Here is a 13,304-nt window from a genome sequence, read left to right on the forward strand (position 1 = left end):
TTTTTTTTAAATGAATTTAATTTATATATAATAAATATAAAAAACTTATTTAATAATTTTTTACATTATTATATAAAAAATTTATGGGATAAACTATAAATTTAAATATATAATTAAATTGTTATTATTAAGATTTATATTATAATTATATTGATTTAGTAATAATTTATATTAATGATTATTTAATAATTTAATGATTTTATTTTAAAAATTTAAGAAATTTATATAAAATTAAGTATAATGATTATATTAGTAATATTTTATGTTTAAAATTTTTATTTTTTAATAAATTTTGAAATATATATATATATATATATATAAGGAATTAGGCAAATTAAATATATTCACCTGTTTATCAAAAACATGGCTTATTGATTTTAATTTTAAGTCTATCTGCCCAATGATTTAATTATTTAATGGCTGCAGTATAATTGACTGTACAAAGATAGCATAATCAATTGTTTTTTAATTAAAAACTAGAATGAAAGAATTAATGAGATATATACTGTCTCATATATATATATAATTATTTTCAATTTTTAGTAAAAATGCTAAAATATATTTATGGGACGATAAGACCCTATAGAATTTTATATTTATATATATTAGATTTTAAATTTTTTAAATATAAATATTTAATTGGGAGGATTAGTAAATTTATAAAACTTTATTTTAAATATAAACTTTAATTAAAGAATAATTAATGATCTTGTATTATAAATTAAAAGAATAAATTACCTTAGGGATAACAGCGTAATATCTTTTTAAAGATCATATTAATAAAGATGATTGCGACCTCGATGTTGAATTAAGATAAATTTTAAATGCAGAAGTTTAATAATTAAGTCTGTTCGACTTTTAAAATCTTACATGATTTGAGTTCAAATCGACGTGAGTCAGATTGGTTTCTATCTATAAAAATAAATAAATTATTTGTACGAAAGGACTATAATTTTTAATTAAATTATATTATTAACTTTAATTAATAATTTTGATTATATTAGCAAATTAGTGCATTAAATTTAGAATTTAAATAAATTATAATAAAATTATAATATATAATAATTTTTTTTAATTTTTTATTAATAATATTTATAATTTTGATTAGAGTGGCTTTTTTAACTTTATTTGAGCGTAAAATATTAGGTTATATTCAATTACGAAAAGGTCCAAATAAATTAATAATTAAAGGTTTATTTCAACCTTTTAGAGATGCTTTAAAATTGATATCAAAGGAATTTTTTTTTAAATTTTAATAATTTATATTTATATAGTCCAATAATTATATTTTTTTTATCATTAATATTATGATTTATTTATCCTTGAATATATTCTTTTCTCTTTATTGATTATAGAATTATTTTTTTAATATTAATTTTGAGATTAATGGTTTATCCAATTATAATAATTGGTTGAGTGTCTTTATGTAATTATTCAATTTTAGGTTCATTACGTTCAGTTTCTCAAATAATTTCATTTGAAATTTTATTATTTTTGGTTTTTTTTACTAATAATTTTAATTGAGAATTATTCTTTATTTATATTTATAAAATTTCAATATAATATATATATATTTTTATATATATCCTTTATATATTATTTTTATAATTAGAGCATTAATTGATTTAAATCGAGTTCCATTTGATTTGATTGAAGGTGAATCAGAATTAGTTTCTGGATTTAATGTTGAATATTATAGAAGATTATTTGTATTAATTTTTTTTATCTGAATATTTAAATGTTACATTTATAAGATTATTATTAACAATAATGTTTTTTGGATTAAATTGATGATCATTTAGTTTTATTTTAGTTTATTTATTTCATTTAATTTTATTAATTATAATTCGTGGTGTACTACCTCGTATTCGATATGATAAATTAATAATAATATGTTGGGTTGAATTATTAGTGTTAATTTTAATATATTTAATATTAATTTATTTAATAAAAGAATTTATTGTTTTGATAGTATTCTAATTTGTATTTAAAAAAATATTTAATTTTTAATAAAATTTTTTTATAATAAATTATTATTAATTTAAAAATTATAAAAATTTATATGTATATATGTATATATATATGTATATATATATATAGATTAAGTTTTTAATTATTATATTTAAATATATAAAAGTTTGTTTATATAAATTTAATTAATTAAAAAATTAATTTTTATTAAATTTATATATATACATATAAATAAATTATTTAATATTTATTTATTGATTTTTAATTAGTATTATAAATTTAAAAATTAATTTTGTTTTAAAAATTATATTTAAATATGTGTGTGTGTGTATTTTATATATATATTTAAATATGTGTGTATATTAATAAATCTGTATGTATTTATATAAATATATTAATATTATTAGTAAGTTTGTGTTTATATATATATATATATATATATATATATATATATATATATAAATATAAATAAGCAGATTTGTGTGTGTATTTAAATATATTAAATATATATATATATATATATATAAATATATGTGTATTTAAATTTTAAAATATTTATATATATATATATATTTATAGATATATATATAAATTAAATTTGATATGAGTTACATCTGGGTCATAAGTTGAACTGGAAGAAACACATACAAGAAAAAACTGAACACTTACATCTAATCAGAAATTCCATGTAGCTCGTAGCAAGAAAATCTAAATCGGACATATGCAGCCTGGTCTTATGAACTACAAAAATGGGGCATGGTTGCCAAATCAAATATGAAGAAAACAGAAACCTTCCAATCAACTATACTAACATCGATACTAAGTGCACACAAAATTCTCTAAAGCATATCACGACAAAATGGACAATTACATAAACTCGCTTGCCAAAAATAGTAATCCTTACTTGGGCTTTCGGTTCGGTTCGGGCCGAGGGTAACACACGGACGGAGATCTCTGGGGAAAAAGTGAAGTGTGAAGGGAAAAAGGAACAGGAAGCATAAAGAGGCATGAAGAAGGGAAAATAAAGAGTGAGCATACAAGGAGAAGGCAAAAGAAAAGCGAAAAAGGAGACAAGAACGAGAGAAAGCTACAAATAAGAAAAAACTAGAAAAGAAGAGGTTAGGAGGCTAGAAGCGCGGCAAAACAAAGTAAGGTAGGGAGACGGCAGATGGCGACAAACAGGGGAAGACCAAGGAGTACTGGTAACGCAGTCTTCAAAAATACACTGGACAAATACAGTTCGACAGAAAAAGAGACACCAGCCAGAGAGAAAGTAATGGAGGCAGTGGTGGAAGAAATAGAGAAAATGGAAAGAGGATTCGAGGCAATGATCGAGGAAATAAAATATATATATATGGAAAAGCAAGTGGAGGAGCTGAAGAGAGAAATGAAAGAGGAAAGGGAAAGAAGGGAAAGAAGGGAAAGAGAGACAGACAGAGAGAAAGGAGAGTGGGAATGGGAAAAGAAAGAATTATTAGGTAGAATCAGAAGAATTGGAGAGGATCAGGACAGGGCAGAGAGAGAGGAAAGAAGAAGAAACATAGTAATCAAGGGAGTGGACTGGAACGAAGGAAGCAATGAAGAGACAGTAAAGGAGTTCATAAACGAAAAAATGAGGATAGGGGCAGAAGTAGAAAAAGCACATATGATAAAGGTGGGGTGGGGGGGGCAAGAACACAATAATAGTGGCAACGATGAAATCAATGGAGGAAAAAATAAGGATAATGAAGGAGAAAAGCAAATGGGAAAAGGGTGTATACATGGACGATGATCTGACAAAAAAAAGAAAGGGATGGGAAGCAACACATAAGAAGGGTAGCCAGAGAAAGAATGGAACAAGGCGAATATGTAAGGACAGGATACAAGAAACTAACAATAGAGAACAAATGGTACAGGTGGAACGAAAACGAAGAGAGGCTGGAGGAAGAAAGAAAGAGAGGGGAAGGAAAATGAAAAAAGAGGAACAGGAGGGGGGACTACAATGGGGATGAAAACGTGCTTCTGAAATGTAGCAGGGCTAATAAGTAAGGACAAAAGAGAAAAGTTAAAATATAGACTACCCAAAGAATTCGACTGGAAATGCAGGGCAGCAATGACAGTAAGGAAAAAAGGAAGAGCAAAGGGAAGAATAACAACGGGTATAAATAAAAACCTAAGAGAAATAGGATATAAAGGAATTAGTGATAATATAGTTGGAAGAAAAATAATATACAATTACAAGACGTATAGGATAATGATGGTTTATAATCAAGATACATAAGGGACATGGAAAAAATAGAGGAAAGAGTAGACGGAAGAGAAGAGGAAGTGGTGATCATCGGCGGAGACTGGAACGCAAGAACGGGAGAAGAGGGAGGGTCGATAAACGAGGACGTAGGGAAAGAAAAAAACAGACGATCAAAAGACAAGACAATAAACGTGGAAGGAAGAACACTGCTAAAGATAATCAATGGCAGCGATAAAGAAGGAGAGGAGCGGACCTATATTGGCGAGAGAGGAAACTACTGAGTTTCTATTACTGAATAGACTACGTGATTGGCAATCAGGAGGCGACAGAAGAAATAATTTACATGAAAATAGGAAAAAGAACAGAGTCAGGCCACATGCCGTTAGAAATAGAAATAGGGGGGGGGGGCGGAATTACAAAAAAATGAGGAAAAGGAAGAAGAAGAGAAGGAGAAGAGGGAATGGACAAACAAAAGTGTGGAAAAATACTTGGACGAATGTAAAGACTGGACCTGCAACGGAAGAACAGTAGCGGAAATGTGGACAGAAATCAACAAGAAGATAAACGAAGCAATGCAAAAGAAGAAAGTAAAGATAAGGAATAGAAAGAGAGGAAAAGAGAGTAAAAGAGAGATGAGAAGGAAGGTGACAAAGTTTATGAAAGGAAAATACAGTAGAGAAGCTCTTATGGAGGAAAAAGGCATTCAAATAGAGGTGCAAACAAAGAAAGGAAAGATACGAAGAAGAAGAAATGGTGAAAATCAAGAAGATCAAAACAGAACAAGAAGCGTGGAAATACATAAATAAATACAGAAGAAGAAGAGAGAATATAGATGAAGATTATATGAAATAAGCGAGGAAGAGTGGAAAAATCATTTTATGGAAATTTTAGAAGGAACAGAGCACAAAGAGGGCAGGAAAAAAGAGGAGCATCGAGCAGAAGAGAAAATAATGGAGGAGAGAGAAGATAATATATAGAGAAGGAAGAGGTGATATACAAACTAAGAAACTTGAAGGAGAAGAAAGCAATGGGGGAAGGCGGGTTAGAAAATGAAGTATGGAAGTATGCACCGAAGGAAGTGGGTGAAGCGTTATGGGCTCTGTTAAGGAAAATATGGAATGGGGTGAGGATACCAGAAGATTGGAAAAAAGGAGCAAACATGTCCGATATATAAAAAGAGCGACAAGAGAGCAGGGAAGGGTTACAGAAAAGTAACATTAATGGATACAGCATACAGGGATACTGCACGAACGACTGAAGGCAGAGATTGAAAACAAACTGAAAGAGAGCCAATTCGGATTCAGAAAAGAAAGACGCGGTATTTGTGATAAACCATAGACAAACAGTTGAGTAGAGAAAAAGAAAAACTACATGCCTGCTTTGCGGACTTAAAAGCGGCGTTCGACAGGCTAAACAGAAAGAAATTGGAGGAGAAAATGAGAAAAATGGGGATTAACGAAAACTTAACCAAAAGGATTAAAATGATATACGCAGAAACAAAGAATGTGGTAAGAATCAAGAATAACAACACAAAAGAATTTTGGACAGCGAGGGGAGTCAGACAAGGATGCCCGTTGAGCCCTACGTTATTTAACATCTACGTGGCGGGGCTGGAAGAAGAATTAAGGAAAGGACAAGTCGGGGGGGGGGCATAGTGGTAGGAGAAAGAAAGGTATGGTCATTGACATATGCAGACGATATTGTGCTGATGGCTGATAGAGAGGAGAAGCTAAAGGAAATGCTAAAGAGAATCGAAATATTTTTAAAGGAAACCGAATTGGAACTGAGCACGAAAAAGGCCAAGAGTGTAGTTTTCGAAAAAAACGAAAGAACAAGAGGAGACAAAGAAAATGGAAATGGGGAGAACGAGAATTAGAAGAAGTGGACGAGATAAGATACCTAGGGTACATACTACTGAAAAAACGGTAGTGATGAGAAACACATAGAAGACAGGAAAAAGAGAGCAAGAATAGCAATGAAGAAAACATGGAGCGTGGAAGAAAAAATTTCCAAACAGGACAACAAGAGGAGAATGAAGATGTTTGGAACGCTGGTAGAGAACGTGGCGCTGTTTGGAGCATAGGTATGAGGCTGGAACATGGAAGAAAGGCTGGATAGAATACAAAGAAGATATGTGAAATGGAGCTTAGGTTTAGATATGACAACACCGAATTATATATCGATAGAAGAATGTAAGCTAACAGAAATCAAAGAAAAAGTATTAGGAAGAGCAGCAAGGTATGAAGGGAAAGCCATAGAGTCAAAAAAGGAACTAGTAAAGAAGTGCATAAAGGAAAGAGAGAGAAACTGGGGAAATGGCCAATAACGGAAAAGAGCAAGAAAGAGAAAGAAGGGGCTAGAAAGGATGAGAAATGGAGGGACACAGATGGAAGTAAGAGAAGAGCAAGAAAAGATGACACTAGACCAAATTATAGAAGAAAGGAGAAAGAGAGAAGCAGAAGAGAGGGGGGAAAGGATAAGGGAATCAAAATATGACAAACATTATAGAAAAATCGCCAAAGAAGAGTTAGCAAAATACTTAGAAGGGAGGATGAAGTGGAAGGACAGAAAAATATTAGCAAGATTCAGATGTGGAAACGAGACTAAATCAAGGGAATACTGGAAAGAAGAGGGAGAAAAAAGATGCAAGCTATGTAAAAAGAAAGAAGAAGACCTGAGACACGTAATAGAAGAATGAGAAATAACAGGAGAACCAAGGGACACGGAAAATAATAATAATAATAATAATAATAATAACGATAATGATAATAATAATAATGATAATAATAATGATAATAATGATAATAATGATAATAATGATGATGATGATGATGATGATGATGATGATGATGATAATAATAATGATAATAATAATGATAATAATGATAATAATGATAATAATGATGATGATGATGATAATAATAATAATAATAATAATAATAATGATAATAATGATAATAATGATATTAATGATAATAATGATAATAATGATAATAATAATAATGATAATAATAATGATAATAGTTATCCTTACTCATCCTCAATTATTAACAAATCACACACCCATACATTCTAATTGAAACGTTAAAAACCTTCCTTATTTTATTTTGTTTTTTTTTTATTATGGGTAATAGCACAGAAATCCCCATGCTATAGTAATTAGCAAATGATACAAAAATGTAAGTATTTGTAGAAACAAATAAGAACGTTTAATAAAGGAAAAATTAAAAAGAAAATGATAGATACTTCTACCTCTCAGAGTGATCAAGCAAAAGGACCAAACGCATCGAGATCTACAGTAAGACACGGTAAACCGGCCTATCCTGTTCAATATCCATGTTTAGTGTCCTATTATAAATGTATGGCATGAACAAGAACGGCAATCAAAATAATAAATCAGCAATAGCATTCGTAAATGATATGTTAATTACATCAGAAACAATAAACCGTGACAAATAAAAATCCAGCTGCAAGACCTAGTCAAGAAAGTAGAAAATTACGCTTTCCAACACGGAAGCTAAGAATCTACACCCATAAATGTGAAACAATCTCGTTCAGTCCATATATTTCAAAAACTTCAAAAGCAAAGTACGACGTGAGAATAAATTCGAAAATATTCTTCCATACAACAGAAAATATCAACGGAAAATTTTCCGATGCAAACAAAGTTAGATGCTTCGGAGTCCATCTAAACTTCGGGTTAAATCACAACGACAACATAAAGACACAGTTATAGAAAGCAGATAAATTCTTCTTATACCTCATAAGACTACCTTACTCGAAAGATTCGCACAGATCAATAAAACTTCACTGCTACAAAACACTAATTAGACCAACCATTCTAATGTATGGTCGTTAAATCTGTTTCAATGTAAGTGTCAACGCCACGGAAAAATTAAGAATCATTGAAAGAAAATACATCACAGCATGTTTAGGAATATATAGATTGCCAGAATTGAAATTTAGCAAATATAGCAAATCACAAGCTATACGAAGAGCCAAATTAATCCATATCGATTCTTCATTCTTAAATTAGTCAGACCACTGGTCAAAGATACACAAAATAATCACAAACTTCATCGTCGCCCACAATCTATAGTCAAACCCGTTATACCATAAACACGTTCAAAAAACAGGTTATTTCCCCCCGGAATCCTTCACCTGTTTAGATAGCGTGAAATTAATCCAAAACAATAATAACTTAGCATTATTCTATCACTACAGCAGAAACGTAATAATAAAAAATACTGTACGATAGCGACATAGACCATAAGGATAGCAATATAAGACTTATGTATAAATTGTCAACCGTAGATTTAAGTGAGACACTCAAAGACAATAAAGATAAATATTGGTGGCTAACCACCGTAGAAAATTAAATTATAGCAATAAGAAAACCGTATGTTTAGTTAGTAAATGAACCAAAGATTGTAAGCAAAGATCACAAAAGAACAATGCAAATGTCACGTAAACTTGAGGGTTAGACGATAAAATAAAATAGCTGAGTCGTAACACAACTATTAACTTTGTTTTAATTAAACTTTATTATTAATTCAGCAATCACAATGTAACACACACTGAATTAACATAAATCACAACTCACTCCAACCACGTTATGTAAGATTTAGTTACAACAATACGTTAAGTACGCGATTGTTATAAGGATAGAGACCGGTATAGATATATTGACTATTCTAAGGATACAGAATAAGTGAGTTTTTCTGGCGATACTATGTCTGAGAAAGGCTAGGGGTGAGTGTGTCTAAGGACACAGGACTATCGGATTCGTTGATGACAATTTTGGTTAAGGAAGTGAGGGCAGTAGACACCGTCTCCGATTGGATAATAAGACGGTTGGTGGACCAGGAAGGGTTTTAGCCGCCCTCGTGAGAAAGTTGCTAACGCAACATAGCAGACGCGAGGAAAACCTACTTTCCCTGTTAACCCGTAGTAAACAATAAACGTAAAAGGAAATCTAAGACAAGAGATACTCGCTTGGCCTGAAGGACCTTAACTATGAAAATTCCAAGACCCCTGGTGGGTACTTAGGACTACTGAGGGCACGCGCCAAGGATGTGCAGACATCTGGGCGCCATCCTGCCCGCGGTGTGTGGCCTGGTCTCCGATGTGAATTGACTTTATACAAACACAGTTAAATTAAGAAAATGTTCCCTGCAATTGTGTAATCATATATACGTAATTATATATCTCATACTTATACTAATTTGTAAGTTCATAGTCTAAGGAATGGTTACATTGTAAGTCAAGAAATGGTAGTATGAAGTGCAACGTTTATGTGAGCACCTATACTAGGCGTACATTACGCAAACATTAAAAACTTCGCACAAGCTGAGACCCTCAACTCATAAATCAAATTCTATTTATTTTTGATTCATTGTAGTAAATGAAATCATTTACCAACATATTTGTCACACTTTTCTCATTCAGATAAGACCAAGCACGATATAATTTGGAGCATATTTGCTTACTGAGTAAATGATAATTAAATACATATCAATAAGTAAATCTAACATCACAAATATATTAGTAAAAGTTTAATTTTGGAAAAGTTAGAAATAAAAAAGTTTTACTTTTGATTCAGCACATAGATACATTGTCTCCGCGCTATCTGCCACTTGTAGTTTAATTTGATAATCCACGATAAGATAAACTTAAGTAGATGTTTATGTATTGTTGTATATTATTATATAAAATTAATTTTAATAAAAATTTAATAAAAAATTTTAATTCAAATCAAAATGTAGTATATTTAAGAATTTATGAGTTATAATAAATTTAATTTTTTAATAATTATATTTTAATATTAATTTGAAAGAGGATTCAAAAGTAAAATCAATAAATTAATTAATTTGAAAATAGTTTTGAAAAGTGTACAAATTGCCCGTCAATTTCATTTGTGGAATAAGTCGTAACATAGTAAAAATATTGGAAAATGTTTTTAGATAAAAAATTAGTTTTTATAATATTTCATTTTTAATGAAAATTATTTAAATTGAATTTTTTTTAAATAATAAATTTAATATTTTAGTTTAAAATTTATTAAATTATATTTTTGTAAAGTTGTATAATAAATAATTGTTAAAGTAATAATTTATGAAATAATATAATGATTTATAGATTTAGTAATGTGAATGAAATTTTAAAGAATTAAATAAGTAAAATAAATTTTGTACCTTTTGTATCAGGGTTAATTAACATAATTTAATCATTTTATTATTCTCGAAAGAAAAAGAGTTAAATATATAATTATGTTTTTGTTGAATAAAAAATTATAATATATATTTAGAAATTAAATGTTAATCGATTTTTTTATATCTAGTTTTTTTTAAATGAATTTAATTTATATATAATAAATATAAAAAACTTATTTAATAATTTTTTACATTATTATATAAAAAATTTATGGGATAAACTATAAATTTAAATATATAATTAAATTGTTATTATTAAGATTTATATTATAATTATATTGATTTAGTAATAATTTATATTAATGAGTATTTAATAATTTAATGATTTTATTTTAAAAATTTAAGAAATTTATATAAAATTAAGTATAATGATTATATTAGTAATATTTTATGTTTAAAATTTTTATTTTTTAATAAATTTTGAAATATATATATATATATAAGGAATTAGGCAAATTAAATATATTCACCTGTTTATCAAAAACATGGCTTATTGATTTTAATTTTAAGTCTATCTGCCCAATGATTTAATTATTTAATGGCTGCAGTATAATTGACTGTACAAAGATAGCATAATCAATTGTTTTTTAATTAAAAACTAGAATGAAAGAATTAATGAGATATATACTGTCTCATATATATATATAATTAATTTCAATTTTTAGTAAAAATGCTAAAATATATTTATGGGACGATAAGACCCTATAGAATTTTATATTTATATATATTAGATTTTAAATTTTTTAAATATAAATATTTAATTGGGAGGATTAGTAAATTTATAAAACTTTATTTTAAATATAAACTTTAATTAAAGAATAATTAATGATCTTGTATTATAAATTAAAAGAATAAATTACCTTAGGGATAACAGCGTAATATCTTTTTAAAGATCATATTAATAAAGATGATTGCGACCTCGATGTTGAATTAAGATAAATTTTAAATGCAGAAGTTTAATAATTAAGTCTGTTCGACTTTTAAAATCTTACATGATTTGAGTTCAAATCGACGTGAGTCAGATTGGTTTCTATCTATAAAAATAAATAAATTATTTGTACGAAAGGACTATAATTTTTAATTAAATTATATTATTAACTTTAATTAATAATTTTGATTATATTAGCAAATTTAGTGCATTAAATTTAGAATTTAAATAAATTATAATAAAATTATAATATATAATAATTTTTTTTTTAAATTTTTTATTAATAATATTTATAATTTTGATTAGAGTGGCTTTTTTAACTTTATTTGAGCGTAAAATATTAGGTTATATTCAATTACGAAAAGGTCCAAATAAATTAATAATTAAAGGTTTATTTCAACCTTTTAGAGATGCTTTAAAATTGATATCAAAGGAATTTTTTTTTTAAATTTTAATAATTTATATTTATATAGTCCAATAATTATATTTTTTATCATTAATATTATGATTTATTTATCCTTGAATATATTCTTTTCTCTTTATTGATTATAGAATTATTTTTTTAATATTAATTTTGAGATTAATGGTTTATCCAATTATAATAATTGGTTGAGTGTCTTTATGTAATTATTCAATTTTAGGTTCATTACGTTCAGTTTCTCAAATAATTTCATTTGAAATTTTATTATTTTTGGTTTTTTTTTTACTAATAATTTTAATTGAGAATTATTCTTTATTTATATTTATAAAATTTCAATATAATATATATATATTTTTTATATATATCCTTTATATATTATTTTTATAATTAGAGCATTAATTGATTTAAATCGAGTTCCATTTGATTTGATTGAAGGTGAATCAGAATTAGTTTCTGGATTTAATGTTGAATATTATAGAAGATTATTTGTATTAATTTTTTTTATCTGAATATTTAAATGTTACATTTATAAGATTATTATTAACAATAATGTTTTTTGGATTAAATTGATGATCATTTAGTTTTATTTTAGTTTATTTATTTCATTTAATTTTATTAATTATAATTCGTGGTGTACTACCTCGTATTCGATATGATAAATTAATAATAATATGTTGGGTTGAATTATTAGTGTTAATTTTAATATATTTAATATTAATTTATTTAATAAAAGAATTTATTGTTTTGATAGTATTCTAATTTGTATTTAAAAAAATATTTAATTTTTAATAAAATTTTTTTATAATAAATTATTATTAATTTAAAAATTATAAAAATTTATATGTATATATGTATATATATATGTATATATATATATAGATTAAGTTTTTAATTATTATATTTAAATATATAAAAGTTTGTTTATATAAATTTAATTAATTAAAAAATTAATTTTTATTAAATTTATATATATACATATAAATAAATTATTTAATATTTATTTATTGATTTTTAATTAGTATTATAAATTTAAAAATTAATTTTGTTTTAAAAATTATATTTAAATATGTGTGTGTGTGTATTTTATATATATATTTAAATATGTGTGTATATTAATAAATCTGTATGTATTTATATAAATATATTAATATTATTAGTAAGTTTGTGTTTATATATATATATATATATATATATATATATATATATATATAAATATAAATAAGCAGATTTGTGTGTGTATTTAAATATATTAAATATATATATATATATATATATATAAATATATGTGTATTTAAATTTTAAAATATTTATATATATATATATATTTATAGATATATATATAAATTAAATTTGATATGAGTTACATCTGGGTCATAAGTTGAACTGGAAGAAACACATACAAGAAAAAACTGAACACTTACATCTAATCAGAAATTCCATGTAGCTCGTAGCAAGAAAATCTAAATCGGACATATGCAGCCTGGTCTTATGAACTACAAAAATGGGGCATGGTTGCCAAATCAAATATGAAGAAAACAGAAACCT

At 26.4% G+C, this 13,304-nt stretch overlaps 1 pseudogene; it reads left to right on the plus strand.

Annotated features, from left to right (window-relative positions):
* Positions 1 to 3,247: 3,247 nt before the first annotated feature.
* Positions 3,248 to 4,419, plus strand: LOC117215467 (annotated as a pseudogene).
* Positions 4,420 to 13,304: the final 8,885 nt, after the last annotated feature.

The sequence above is a fragment of the Bombus bifarius genome, unplaced genomic scaffold (genome assembly GCF_011952205.1).
Source record: "Bombus bifarius isolate JDL3187 unplaced genomic scaffold, Bbif_JDL3187 scf7180000009636_frag, whole genome shotgun sequence".
Classification (NCBI taxonomy): Eukaryota; Metazoa; Arthropoda; class Insecta; order Hymenoptera; family Apidae; genus Bombus; species Bombus bifarius.